Here is a 16,405-nt window from a genome sequence, read left to right as displayed (position 1 = left end):
TTTCCGTGGACAAACAGTACCTATTTTAATTCTTTCACCACATCTACACATTCTAGGGCCCCTTACCCCCACAGCACCCTTCGGCAGGAACAGAAGATCCCCGCTAAAGAGCCCCATTACTGGGAGCCCGTCAGGAATTGCAGCGCCGACCTGACGAGGGGCAGGCTCAAATGATGAAGCATGACACCTAGCTTGCTGGGTGTGTGAGAGCCCTAGTTCCAACAAAGGGTTTCCCCCCCCCCGTGACACATGACAATCCTACTGATAATATAACCTTCCCCACCTTTATATTTTTTCTCTGGCCAGAGGAACTTTGTACTCTTTTTGTATTACTAGTCGTTAGGGTATGTACACTGGACCTCTTTAAACTTACCCACTTGTCCCTTACTTTGTTGACATATTTGCACGGGCTTATACCCGTGGGATTTTGAGGTTACCAGCTGATTACAATATTTTGTTATCGCCGCTGGCCCACACCTTATTCAGGTTCTTCTCTCCCCTCTATTACTTTGTATCATTCGTAATACCACACTGACCCAGGATGGACTCCCATCAGGGTTTGAGCTTTGGCGATGATGCAGTAATGGATATTTTAGACAGGACGCCTTCTTTACTAGGGGCTGATGGCAATGCGGCAACGGGTTTACAGTCTGATGACTGGACGGCTTTAACACACTTGAAGAGGGAATGGCTCAAGATTACTTTGCATGGGGCACTCATGACAGAATACCTGCGGGCTAACATCGCACCCGCAGGTCTAATTGTCAACAACTTTCCCAGATTATTTCTAGAGGATGCCACCTTTAAGAAGGAATGGTCCCTAGTTGCGTGGAAATGCACTAGGGACTGGCTAGTCTTGATTATCAATACCGCGAGAAGATTGGCTGATGCCATCCTCGTGAGAATTCAAATTGCTGAAGGGGCACTAAAAACAGCTATACAGATAACGGCTTACAAAACCAAACTGGCCGAGATCAATGCCGAAATTGCCGATAACAAAGACTATCTAATGAAACAGAAAATAACTAAATTGCAGAAAGACATACAGAAATTCGACAAGGAAAGGGTTTACCCATACTTGAAAGCCGACTACACCTCTGACAAAACGAGCTACTCCTCTGATAATACTTCAGATAGGAGAGACTCTAGCGATAGTAACTCCAGCACCAATAGTTGGGGGAGTAACAACTCTAGGAAGAACCAACGGAACAACAGGTTCTACAATGGTCCTCCCTTCCATGGCCCCCCCCATGTTCCAAGGCCCACCACCACCACTACCATTCTGGCAATTTCCCCAATATCAACATTGCCCCCCTCAGTTCTTTAATGGTAATAACCAACCTTTTTTAGGCAGAGGCTGGGGCAGAGGAAGAGGGCGCAACAGAAGAGGCGCACAGAAACAGGTCCACTGGCAGGAACCACCGACCAGCGGCATGGACACCAGGAGCAGAACGAAGGACAAGAGGAACTAGTAGTGAATCTTTCACACAGGATCCTCACAGCCCCCGAAAAATCACTGCTACAAAAAGGTCTAGGCTTTGTCCCCACTCCAAGGGTCGACAGGTTCAGGGATCATTGTGAAATTCACAACCTGTTTCGCAAAATACGTCTCAAATCCTTTTTCCAGGACCAACCTCATAATGAGGAAAGTGATTCTGGATTGAGAAACCCCTCCACATTCACTCCACAGAATAACATGGTTCCTGTGGAGATTCTCACTTTTGAAAAAGCGGTCATGAAAGAACTGAACTTACCTCACAGGGAGGCACCTTTCCATAACTTGACTAAACACGAAACCCTGCTTTTGAAGAACCTCTCTGAGGACACTTCTATTACCATCAAACAGGCAGACAAGGGTGGGGCTATCGTGATCCAGTCTACCACGGATTATGAGACTGAATGCAGACGCCAACTCACCAACGAGAGATATTACACTCCCATAGCGTCTGATCCGACCCCCCGTCTCAAGACCACCATTTCCACCCTGGTTCATGAAGCTGAAGCCAATGGTTGGATTACCCATAAAGAGGCAGAGTTTCTGGTGACTCGTGAACCTAGGGTCCCCTTCTTCTACACCCTTCCGAAGATCCACAAGGGGACGACCCCGGTCCCAGGACGACCAATCGTGTCTGGCATTGGCTCGCTTCTCGAACCATTGTCTAAGTTCTGCAATCACTTTTTACAACCTTTGGTACGAGACACACCTTCATTTATCAAAGACACCACTGACGTCCTCAAAATCATTGATGACTTCCCAGACACTGGTGTTATTGACTATCTTGTTACCTTGGACGTGGAGGCCCTCTATGCGAACATCCCCCAGAGGGCGACCTTGGCAGTTATTGAGTCAACACTACGGGCACTCGATTGGTCATCACCCACACCAGTCACATTTATTGTTGATTGTGCTACCTTGGCTTTAACTGAAATTTTTTTTGAATTCAACAGACAACTGTACCATCAAAGCCAAGGCACATCTATGGGTAGTACCTTTGCTCCCAGTGTAGCGTGTCTATACATGGCAGATTTTGAGAAAAATGTGATCTTGAATACTTCAAATCCATTCCATGACAACATCTCCCTTTGGAAACGATTTATAGACGATATACTCGTCTTTTGGCACGGTACACACACTGATTGTGTGAGTTTCATACAATGGATTAATGAGCAAAATGAGTTCCTCAGATTCTCTCACACAATATCAGAGCACTCAATACCGTTTTTGGACTTGAACATCACACTACTCAATGGCACCCTCACCACCACACTGGACAAAAAACCCACTGACCGCAATAGTCTACTGCGTTACGACAGCCACCATCCCAAAACATTGAGGGATAATTTGCCCTTCGGGCAATTCCTACGCATTAGACGCAATTGCACTAGGGTATCTGACTACAACACAGAGGCTAGGATACTATCAACTAACCTGATGGCCAGGGGCTATCCCACTAGATGTGTCCACAACTCTATGAAAAGGGCTAAGAACAACCCACGTGAGGCACTCCTAGAAACACACACCAAACCTGAAACTGACATCTTGACCTGTGTCACTTCCTTCACATCTGATTCCACTAGGATTAGGAAGATCATCTTGAGTAACTGGGGGATTCTAGACACGGGCAATCTCAACATATCCAAACCTAGATTTGCCTACAAACGCACACAGAATATCAAGGACCTACTGGTTCACACTAGACCTAGATTGAATACCATCGGTTCACAAAGGACAATATGGGAGTTACCCCCAGCCAGAGGCCACTTCCCTTGTGGCTCCTGTGTAGTGTGCAAATTGACTATCACCTGTAAGGACATCACTTTTAAGAATGATTTCCACTGGACATTGAACAGACATACCAATTGCAATACTAAAAACTGCATCTATATGATCAGATGTCCCTGCGAGTTGGTTTACATAGGCATGACTACCCGCATGGTTAAGACTAGGATAACGGAACACAAGAGCAACATACGTTGCCAGAGAGTGACTACTAAACTTTACACTCACTTCAAAGAAATGCAACATCAGACTGACGCTATCAGCTGGGTAGTTTTAGAAGCACACCCTCAGATCTCTCAGAATGCATTGTTCAAACTAGAACAAAGATGGGTCCTTATGTTATCTTCACATTTGACTGGCTTGAATGATGATATCCCATGGTCTGCACTCATTGGATGAGATCCTCCCTGATACTGCTTGAGCCTTCTCTATAACTGTATGTGATTGACATCCCACACTATCGTCCAGCTAGGTCATGTGACCTTTGCCCCTGACCACTCCTTCTTGGTTTTGGTGACATTGGTGCACCTCTTAGAAGCAGACCAGATGCTATATAGATTCTTCTGGTACTTCTATCCGCCTGTATTGCATAGGTATGTTCACTTGCACCCCCTGCTGTAACAACTGAATTTTATTTATTTTAATTTGTTACTTTTATTCTTCGTTGTTTGGCTGTTTCTCCAAGCGGATTATTACCGTTTTGGTTTCTTACTTCCATTCACGGGTGATATCCCCTAAGGTCACACGTTACCTTCACACTGTATCATGGCCCCCGTGACTGCTTCTTTTAACCCAGTCTCCATCTCGATTCCACCAGGGTTGTTGGTTGTAATTCACCACTTCCCGCATACTTTTCACTCCATTACCCCGTTCTATCATGGCTACCCGTTCCGTATAAACCTCCACCTATGGGAAACTGCTCCCGCGGTCACGGGTTGGACCCGGATATTGATAGTTGGATTCCCTGCCTGTTCCAAAATGGCCACACTGAGGACAATTCCTCCGCCAATGGGGTTGGGCACCCGGGGTCACGTGACGCCACCCGCGACTTCCGGGGTCCTTATCTGGCCCACATTTGTTTACTCCGTTACCCATCCCAGGTCCGGCGGCAGGGGTAGGTCTTTGAGCACAAGCGTCAACCGACGCAGGTGATTGGAGCGTGTTCTTTACTTTCCCGACATCCGCATACCTTCCGAGGTGAGTCTCCTTCTACGGAGGGGTCTTTTGGCGCCTCTCTAACTTCTATGACACCATGGGCGCCACCGTCCTTGCACTGACCCATCCGCTACCAGGGGCTACGGCGGTCCCCGCAATGTCTACGAGGATTCCATTATGTTATGGAAATTCAGCCCTCTAACCATTTGGGCGATGACACGCCTGAGCCCCTGGGCATGAGGGCCACCATGGCTGCACACCAGACCGCCCATGGGAGTACATTATGAGGTATTAGGCTGCCTTTACCTGCCGGAACTTTACTCACCCCTTTGGGGTCATGGGATGACTACGTCACGCACGGGTTTTGAGTTTCATGACTTTTAATATCCCCCTTCCCGGTTTCTACCTCAGGACCCACGTTGGAGTCCTTTTATCCGCCGGTCACTGCTGCAAGATTGCCTTGTCAGTACAATAGGTGAGTTCTTCACCTTTTCCCCTTTCTCTTCCCACAGTCCTGTCTCTGGTTTTGCCTCCTCACAAGTGACTATTCACTACCCATTTGGGAGTATGTTCCCACCAGTCTCTTGATGATCTTAGCTTACTTTGTTTTGTGTGTACAATTTATTATGTGCTATATTGTCATGTGTTCTTCTTTTTTCCATTCTTTTTATCTTAGGTTACTTCTGAGCACCTATTAGGTATGTAGAATCCACACACCTTTGCTGTAGATAGTTCTTATTTTTCTGATCCTGATGAATTGCCGTGACCATTTGTTGGCTATTTAGGCATGAAACATGTTGATCTTCTTGAGCGTAGGGCATACATAACTAGCAACATAACTACTAGTGGCTATACCCACCTCATTTTTCACTTATTTTAATTAGGCTGTTTACCACTTTAATAAATATTTTTCCGTGGACAAACAGTACCTATTTTAATTCTTTCACCACATCTACACATTCTAGGGCCCCTTACCCCCACAGCACCCTTCGGCAGGAACAGAAGATCCCCGCTAAAGAGCCCCATTACTGGGAGCCCGTCAGGAATTGCAGCGCCGACCTGACGAGGGGCAGGCTCAAATGATGAAGCATGACACCTAGCTTGCTGGGTGTGTGAGAGCCCTAGTTCCAACAAAGGGTTTCCCCCCCCCCCGTGACACATGACAATCCTACTGATAATATAACCTTCCCCACCTTTATATTTTTTCTCTGGCCAGAGGAACTTTGTACTCTTTTTGTATTACTAGTCGTTAGGGTATGTACACTGGACCTCTTTAAACTTACCCACTTGTCCCTTACTTTGTTGACAACTTATACATTAGCCCTGGTAATTTGAATGAGGAGAGATAATCAGGTAAACATGGAAAGGATAACATGGCCGATACGTGAACATTTAACAGTGCCCAAAGCATTGTAGGACCTGAGATAAAGCGGGCAAAAGGACATCACACAAATTGGCATGAAGAAGGTCCATTTGTCCACCCTCACACAGGGCCACAAATTTAGCCTAATGGCCATCATAAACAGACTGTTGTGGATGGACGGCAAGGATAAAATCCAACACCTACGATAGTAGATGGAAACAACTCAACTGGTGCCACTCAACTTGCACGCATAGAGATTATGGAGGTTTAGGTGCAGGTGCCTCCTGAAGAGGTAAACAATATGGAGGACATATGCTCAGATTCATCATATCGGAGTACCGCCTCCCTTGCCCCATTCTGGAGCTAGAAGGATGAGCAGTGCTCACTCCCTCTTGACCTTTCTCAGGTGCTGCTGGATTAGCAGTAGTGGTGAAAACTCATAAAGCAGGCTCGAGCCTCGCAAGAGGAGTCTCCTAGGGAATCTTGAGGGGGCAACGCCAATGTGTGAAAGGGTTTGATATTGCACATTCAAGGAGAAAGCAACAAGATCTATCAGAGGCTTGTCCCAATGGATGAAGACGTGTTGCAGATCAGGGCATACAAATTCTCCCGACTTCCACGGATAGAGTAATTTCACAGATACACACACACACACCCATCACACACTTGGGCCCATTTTACTAACATACGCTCGATTACTCTATCAGTACTGAACCTGTGGAGAGAGAAAACTCCTATCACACCCTGTATCTACAGTGAGGCCAATGCGACCGAATTGATTCTGCCCTGAGTCATGATATAAACAACAATAATCACAATAAAGTATTCAATAAACGACAAGAAATAACCACCAACACTGTATTTAAAAATAATGGTACTTTATCTAAAATTAGTTGAAGAAATTCAATCAAAGCAAATCATTATTCTCATAATTACCTATTCTAGCTAAATGTCATGAATGGGTCAGGACAGGTCTCTCAGTAGAAGTCTCCCGAGTCGCCGTCCTCACAGCATCGATCCTCACCAACGCAGGTTTGGGAAGAAGTGGCCTTAGACCCTCTCTAGTCTAACAATTTTTATAGCAAATCTTACAAATTAAAGCAACATAAAATGTTCTGAATATCCGCTGAATCGCTGAGCAGAGCGAGCAGGAAAGGATGTAGCATCGCTACATTTGGAAAAGCTCCGCTCAGAAAAATCACAAAAATAAAAAGACGGAAGAAGGAAGCTCGAGTTTTGCAAATGTTTCTTTCGCGTACACATTTCCTCGGAACCACCACTGTAATCACAAAGTTCATTGTGGCTCTCTTGTCCTCCAAGGTTACTTGGACGCTTGCCTGGAGTCACTGTCATCACGGAAACTTTCAAAACTCCAGCAGAAGCCATAGTCAGGTGACTTTCAACAAGGCCTCTCGTCATCTCATTTTCACTCGAGTACAGGCTTTAAACGGCAGCCATTTTATCACAGGCCAAAACAGACCATCTTAATTAAAAGAGACAAAAACAACGTTACCACAGCATAGTGATTAAACAGTGTTAACCCCACTAATACCCTTATGTGTATGTAATTATCTAGCCTTTTGCAACACAGTAAAGCATTATTACACGTTATTTCAAAAGCGTTTTGTGCTTTTAAACAAACAGCACTTAGCAACATTCATTTAATTAAACCTGCACATTATTATTAAGCAACATATATGCATTCCCACGTGTAGTTTTCCTCTAGTTAGTTCGTTGGTTAGTCAAAGTTTTCACACAAGACCAATAATTATCGATTATAGATTAGTGATTTTAGTCACAATTCATAGACAAAACTGGAGCTTAAAACCCAATAAATTTTCAACAGAAAACCCTGCTCTAGCAATCCCCCCTTTGGTGATATCATCACCAAATAAACAACCCAAAAAAAAAATTTAGTCCCATTTTAGGAGAAATTGGAAATGTCTTTTTTTCTCTTTTCACAACACTACACACCAGACTCCCTTTCATCATCCCTCTTCGTCTCCAAGTAAACACTTTCCCTCAATTCTTCTAATTCTATTTCTTGTGGATCTCTTTTTGACCTTTTATTTCTCTTTTCAATATTTCTTTTGATTAATTTCTTTTTCCCTCCCCTGTTTTTACAAGATAAACACACCAATCTCAGTATCAATAAAGCAACAATTATACAAGTCAAAGGAAACAATATCTTACCTATAATAGTACTACCTATTTTTGCAATAAAACTCTTAACAGCTAGCACCTTATTAGCTAATTTAGTCCAGATACTTTCAGCTTCCAGTGGTACTAATTCTTCATGCAAATCAGTAATATTTTTGATATAGACCTTCAGGTCTTTGCTTTCATCAGGAATGTAAGTGCAACAATGTTGAACTTTCAGCATTCCACAAACCCCACCCTCCTTGGCCAATAAAATATCAAGGGCAAGTCGATTTTGCATAGACATGGCACGTACGGCAATCATCTCCATATTCACCAAAAGAAACCCTCCAGCGGTACTTGTCGATAAGCGATCCACCACTGTTGACAGTTTCCGAATCCCATATGCATTCAAAGAAATTCCCACTGCTGGAATTAAAGCTCCAAAAATATCACCTACAATTTCTGACCAAGTTTCTCTCTTAAAACGTGTTAGTAAATTAATATGTTCTACCTCTTCTATTCTATCTATATGAAAGATCTTTGGAAAGACCAGGCCCACATAACACGTGCCAAACCAATGGTCAGGCAACCTGTAATAAGCCTTGTTCCCACAAACATAATATACTCCTGGGAAAATTGGATCTTCTCCTCCCTTGAAACCCCATCCTGTTGCAATGAAGTATGTATCATGACACTCACTAGTCCCAACAAAATATGTATCATATTGGGATTTCTTTCTTGTAATGCATAGCTTACCCTTCTGTGGTGCATCTAGAGCTAAAGTTGGACTAGCCCCATTTCTCAATTCTTTCCCCATCTCAATGTCCCAAATTGTCTCACTCACTTCATATTTCCCTGCCTTTTCATGCATGCTCATCCTCCTTTCCTCCACCATATTTAGGAAAGCCTTCTCCTCTTCTTTCAAACTGCAAGTTAAATTGTTCTTAAAAATGTAATCTAATGTTAATTCTTCTTTTTCAATAAAAATCTCTCCAAAAATATTAGCTTCTTTAGCTGGATTCAGCCTTTCGTTCATAGGCAATTGCCCAAAAATGTTATCTTTGTTAGACATCTCGTAATCTATTTTCCCTAGCAAATAAAAAACACTACTTAACACACTACAAGAAATTCCATACGTAGCTGGTAAATGGTGATAAGTAACACCCTCTGAAACGGATGCAGGTAACTGCATACATATGTAGCAATCCCTTACTTCCATTGTCTTCACGTATTCGTACAACAGCTTTGAAAAAACATTGCTAGAAAAATCATTAATTGACCTATCTTTATGTATATAAGTATTACTAATTCTAGTTGGAACTACCTTATGCGAATTCTTCTCTGCATTAGTCACATTCTCAGTGTGTATCTCAAATGTACCTATGGTAACTCTAAAAGTAACTAATAAAGCTAGTACACCCCATGATAGCATTAACAATCCAGTACAGCAGCAGCACATTCTACACCATCTTTTTAAGAAGGCACATCTACTTTGATTATTTTCTATGTTAGCCATTTTACTACTTTGACCGTGTCTTTTGACTTAGCCTCTACTACTCCACTACTGGAACTTTTAAAACTTAGAACTCTGGATTATTTCAAACAACTAATTTTCAGTCTTTCTTCTTTTCACTTTTCTCCAAGTGATTTCTTCTGTTTCACTCAATTTGGATACTCATCACTCTTTACTTCATTTTCTTCAACATCAAATTGTATTAGATCTTCAACAACATCCTCAGTATCCGACTTTTCTTCAATGTCAGTCAAGATAACCTTCAGGATTTCACCTGTATCTTCCTCAACCACTTCTCGTACGGTCTCCTCTGGATTTCTTTGACTTTCTGCCTCTTCACCTTCAGACAGTGCCACGTACGTCCATTCCGGCGACCTATACTTCTGGTTAGGTTTTCTTATTCTTTTGATCTCCTCTGGTTCTTTCGACTCTTTTCTTTTTTCACCTTTTGCTGGATTCTGACTCGACACCTCATTCACTTGTTCAGCTTTCGAGGTATTTGCTCGTATCAGTCTGTATCTCAGCCTCTGTATTCTGTTGTTAGGCCAAAGATCTCCTCTCACAACCTTTTTTGGTCTTACTTCTTTATTATTCCTTTCTCCAATCCAAGTTCTCTTTCTCAGAACTCGACCCTCTGATTTCTCATTCTCACGTTCATCTGATTCTGTTTCAAATGCCTCTTGTTCTTCAGCAGTTTTCTTTAGCACCACAGTTTTCCCAACCACCGTTTGAGATTTCCCTAACTCTTTCCCTCCTCGGGTCTCCGACACGCAATCTTCTTGCTGTCTACTTGTCCCTTCACCTAACTTATCAGGAATGTTCCCTACACCTCCTCGGGGGTCTTCCGCAATCTGTCCCTCTCTATCTTCTTCTGACCCTGCTTCTTCAGGTATAATCTCAAGTGGATTTTCAACTTCTTCATCTGATTCAGGAGTAGTCTCTGTGGAACTGCTCTTTTCTCTTCTTTCTTCTCCACTGCTTGTCAGAACTTCAGGCTCTCTTACAGAATCTGATCTTCCTTCTGAAACTCTCAATGTTTCTCTTGAAGTGTCTCCTGGAAAGAAAGAATCACCTGATTCTCTTTCTCCTTCTGTTCTTTCAAAATTCCAATTCTTTCTCACTGGTTCTGTTTCTTCATCATCACTGGAATCTGACTCTTCAAAATACTCCTTACCAGTCCCATCTTTTGGGTTTGGAACTCTCAGAGTATGACTTGCATGTACCCAGTTTTTCACACCAGCACACTTCACTGCAGTTGTCGTAGTCAGAATGACTTGTCTTGGCCTTCCCCACCTTGGGACCAAGCAATTTCTTCTTCTGTGCACTTTAATCCTCACCCAGTCCCCTGGACTCAGATCATGGGCTTGCTTCTTCTCAAGTGTGGTAGCGTCTCCTCCAACCTGGTGAAACACAGAATGAACTGCATCAGCCAGGCCTTTACAGTAATCCAAAATCATGTCATCAGTTATTGTCATCAACTTATTGACAGGCACAAATGCATGACGCATTGCACGTCCCATCAAAATCTCATGTGGACTTAAACCAGTAGTTCTATCTGGAGTAGATCTAATAGTCATTAGCACTAGAGGCAAGATATCAGGCCATTTCATTCCAGTGGCTAAACACATCTTACCAATCCTGTTCTTGATCGTGCCGTTCATCTGCTCAACAACACCAGAAGCCTCTGGTCTGTAAGCACAATGTAGCTTCTGCTGTATGCTCAATGCTTCACAAATCAAACTCATGAGCTCATTATAGAAGTGTCCACCTCTATCAGACTCAATCGTTACTGGAAACCCGTACCTAGGAATCAACTCTCTTAACAGTAACTTTGCCACTGTTATTCCATCATTTCTCCTAGTCGGATAGGCCTCCACCCACCTCGAGAACAAACAGACTACAACTAGAACATACCTCAATCTATTCACTTGGGGCATTTCAATGAAATCAATCTGCATTCTCGTAAAAGGACCACCTTCTCTGCCTATCGTTCCCAGACTCACCACTGTCTTTTTCCCAGTGTTAAATTGCTGGCAAATCAAACATCTTTGACAGATGCTTTCTGCAATCGTCCTGAACTTTGCATTGTACCAAGTCTGTTTAAAAGACCTGATCATCGCATCCCTTCCCAAATGTCCCTGGCCATGATACATCCTTGCCATTGTTGACAACATAGAGTTAGGCATGACTGGTCTACCATCTCTATAGACCCAGACATGATCTGTTTCTCTTGGGGCACAACCTGCCTTGATCCAGTCTTTCTTTTCTTCCTTTCCTGCCTCATCCTGCAACTGTTTCACCTCATCCCACGTCTCTAGAACATTAGTAAACATCACAGAACAAAAAGACATTTCCCCTTCTCGTTCCCTATTAATCGAGTGATTATTTTTCGCACAATATTGTGCTATATCGTATGCGAAACGATTTCCAAGAGTTACAAAATCATCTCCTTGTCCATGAGCAGCACATTTTACAACTGCTAATTCTTTAGGCAGCTGTATCGCCTCAAGTAATTTTCCAATCACTTCAGCATTCTTTATTGGAGTCCCACTCGACGTCAAGAAACCTCTCTGTAGCCAAAGCTGACCAAAATCATGCACAACTCCAAATCCATACTGACTATCAGTCATCACAGTCACTCTCAGATCTTTCCCAATTTTGCAAGCTTTCGTCAATGCCATCAATTCAGCAACTTGTGCAGATTTCACTCCTTTCAATGGTGATGCTTCCATAACTTCTGAAACCTTGCACACTGCATATGCTGCACTCAACACGCCCTCATCATTCCTCAGACATGATCCATCCACAAACAGCACATGATCACTCTCAGGCAATGGAAGATCTCTTATGTCTGGTCTCGGTTTTGTACAGTAATCAAGCACATCTAAACAATTGTGATCATCTTCTGTCTTCACACCCACATTTTCAGTGTCTGGCAATAATGTTGCTGGATTCACATTCACACATCTTTCAAGAGTCACATTTGATGCTCCCAGAATGACTTTCTCATATTTAGTCAGCCGACTATGTGACATGTACTGAGTTCTGCTTCTTGTCAAAAGAATTGCCACATTATGAGGTACGAATACCCTTACAGGATATCCCATTATGATTCCCTCACTCTGTTCCAGACTTCTGCATGTTGCAGCTACAGATTTTAAACAACCTGGTAAACCTACAGCTACAGGGTCAAGTGTCGATGAGAAGTACGCAATAGGCCTCCTCAGTTGTCCATGCTTCTGGATTAACACTGAAAGTGCACATCCATTTCTCTCACTGCAGTACAACTCAAACTCTTTTTCATAGTCTGGCATACCCAAAGCAGGGGCTTCACACATTCTGCTCTTCAATTCCTCAAATGCTGCCATCTGTTCTCCATCTAGTTCCAATGGGTCTTTTACCTCACTCTTTGTCAGCTTAATCAGTGGTCTTGCTATCAGGGAGAAGTTACTAATCCACTGACGACAATAACCCACCATCCCCAGAAACATCCTCACTTCCCTCTGGGTCCTTGGGGCCTTCATTCCCCTTATAATTTTGATCCTGTCATCAGTCACCTTCCTCAGACCCTTTTCAATATTGTGTCCAAGATAATGCACCTCTTTCTTGCAAAATTGTAATTTGGCTGGAGATACTTTTAACCCTCCATCTGCCAGATGATTCAGTAAAGCTATGGTATCTACTTCACAAGCTTCACGTGTCTTTGATGCCACAAGTAGGTCATCAATATACTGCACTAGTACTGAGCTTTCAGGCATGATCAAACTCTCCAATGATTTTTTCAATAACTGATTGAATATCGAAGGACTCTCTGTGTACCCCTGTGGGATTCAACACCATGCTAAAATACGCTGGCCAAATCTAAATGCAAAAATTGGCTGGCTGTCATAATGCAATGGTATCGAGAAGAAAGCATGACAGAAATCAATCACTGTGTACCACTCAGCATCATGTGGAATCTGATACAAAATCACTGACGGATTTGGCACAATGGGACAACATGCCACCACAATTTTGTTAACTTTTCTCAAATCTTGTACAATCCTGAACTTCCCATTAGGTTTCTTTAGCCCCATTATCGGCGAGTTACACGGGCTACTCAGTAGTTCTCTCAAAACTCCTTGCTGAATCATTTTCTCAATTATAGGAGTTATTCCTTCAATTATTTCTGGTGTCATTTTATACTGAGGGATATTAGGATAAGTAATTCCCTCTTTCACTGAGATTTTCACAGGATCTACATTATTCATCAATCCCACATCCTCTCCAGTAAAATCCCAAACTGTCTTTTTCACTGTGTCTCTCAGCTCTTGAGGCAAATCCTCCGGATTAAACACAGCATATGCACCAACCATCTCACTTTCTCTATTATCTAGAGTCATTCGGTACAAAACATCCTCATCTTGTGTTTCAAAAGCTATTCCATCCGGAGTACAAAAAATTGTACAATTCATCTTGCATAGCAGGTCCCTGCCTAACAAGTTCACTGGACTAGTGTCACAGACCACAAATCTGTGCATGTCTGAAAATTTCCCTATTCTTACCCTTACTGGTTCAGTAAGACGTGTCTTGATTTGTGTATTGGCTACACCAACTACTTGGATTGCTTCATCCGAGAGAGGAAGATTTCTAATATCTGCTGACCTGACAGTTGATCTTGTCGCACCTGTGTCTACTAAAAAGTAACACTTTCTTCATTTATTTTCCCATCTACAAATGGTCCTGCCTGGTCTATTTCTAGAGTTGCACCAAGTATGCACTCTTCCTCCTCTCCTCGGCACCGTCAATAATCACCTTCAGACTCACTCCCTTCATTCTTTAACAAATACTGTTGTACCTGGTTAGAACGCCTTGGTTTGTTTACCTGCTCATCATGGTAGAATCCTGAATCCTGATTGTACTTTTGGGACCCTCTATTCTGCGGCAAGGGCGGTCTTGGCTCTTGACTCTGCTGTTTAACACCCTTCTGCTGTTGCTGCTGTTGATTACACCCCTCGTTCTGCACCTGTTGATTTAATGATTTATTTTCATTACTCACTAATGGTGGATTGGTACACTCGGATCTCCAATGTCCCAGTTGACCACAGTTGTGACAAGGAAACTTTTTCTTGGCTTCCTCAAGATTCCCCTTTCCTTTCCCTGCATATCTGGGCCTATTCCCTGGATTATTTGCCTGTTCCACCAACTGTGCTTCTTGTCTTTCCGCAACCTTCACTTGTGCCCACATTGCCTTTTCTTTCAGCTTTCTCTGTTTTGCTTCAATTTCATCACTGAAGTACTTTGCATGTCTCAGAATCTCATCTATTTTCTTACTCTGCCAGTCCACTGTACGCTCTCGAATTCTCTCACTAATCTCAGGTCTCAGGCCATATACAAATCTATATACAAAATGACTCAAATCCTTGTCACCCAGGTGCTCATCCCCACTGAATTGTTTAAAAGCCAGTATCAGCCTCTCATAAAAAGCATGAACTGATTCTTTTGCTTCCTGATGTGTTCGATCTATCTTAACCCAATCTGTCTCTTTTGGAGGTACTTTACTTTTCAGGTATACAATCACCTGATCATACTTCCTCATTACCTCTGGATCTGGTGCTCCTGTTCTCTGATCTCTTGGATATTCCTCAGTAGGCCAACTTACAACTATTTTACACTCAGCCCACAAGTCTGCTGGAACAATTATATCAAACAGACTATTCAGGTCAATCCACAGCACTTTTGACAATTTCACAAACCTGTCTACCTGCCTATACCACTCGACAGGCTTTTCTCTTAGTCGAGGGAAATCATTCGTAAATGATAAAATATCCTGTCTGGTCCATGGAACATGTACATATCCTCCTCCAGGTATTTCTCTCATAGGATAAGCATCCACTGTTTTCTCTTTTTCTCTCACAGGAAATGCTGAATAAGTCCTGTCCACTGATTCTTCCCTTTTCTTGTACCACCTATCCTTCCACTTCTCTACATCACCCCATTTCCGCAACAATGCAATCATTTCCTTAATCTGTCCTGTTCTACCAGCACCATTCAGATTCTCAATATCTTTGTCCGTGAAATCCATCCTGTAAGACTTCTGCAAGGCTTTCACCTTATCAATGTCAACTCCTTGCTCTTAACCTGTCATGTGTATTTTTAGCTCTCCAGGTAATGTTTTTACACATAAATAATAATTCTCCATCATGATGGTTTTTTAGAATGTCTGTAGGAATTGTCCCTGCAACAAGCTCCTCTAATTCTATGCGTAACCTGGCCACATCAATTGCCTGTGAATCTTTATCCCTCTTTTGAAGGACTCTTATCCAATCATTCAAATCTTCAGCTGTTATTTCAGTAGTTTTTCTCACTGGAACCACTTTTTCTGGCATCCTCTGTGGTTCTAAAATTGGCATCCCTGGACAACTAGTATCACTAGTATCCAATCTTGAATTAGACTGTACCTCTAATCCTCCACTACATGTGTCATGTCTGGATTGTCTCAAATCACTATTTTCTGTCCTTTTTCCTGAGTCTCCTGAGGGACCAGCCAAACTTGGTATTTTATTCCCAACATATATAACCACCAAACCATTTTCACCCGTCCTCTGCTTATCAAAAATAGGCATAACCGGACCTATGGTTACAGGCACCGTAACAGCTTCTAGATTCTTTGTCAGCTCTCTAATCTTTTCAGTCAGTTCCGATGTAGTTCTGGCTAATTCTCTCGTATTCTCGTTACCACATCGATTCTCTCTCTCTTTTTCCCTGAAAGGATTACCACTTCTTAAATCAGGTGTCACAACTTCTGTCTCGATGATACGCAATGTATCTCTTATCGGGGAAACAACTGGTGTGCTCTCTTCTGGTTCTGGTCTATATGGAGGTGGTCTCTTGTAAATCATGTCATCCAAGACCTCATCCTCATAATCACTAACTCTATATCTTTTCACTTCTGCCTCAGGAACCCTTTCCG

Source organism: Triturus cristatus, chromosome 7, assembly GCF_964204655.1.
Source record: "Triturus cristatus chromosome 7, aTriCri1.1, whole genome shotgun sequence".
Lineage (NCBI taxonomy): Eukaryota > Metazoa > Chordata > Amphibia > Caudata > Salamandridae > Triturus > Triturus cristatus.
The sequence above is the reverse complement of the archived record's forward strand: the minus strand, read 5'-3'. Positions refer to the sequence as shown.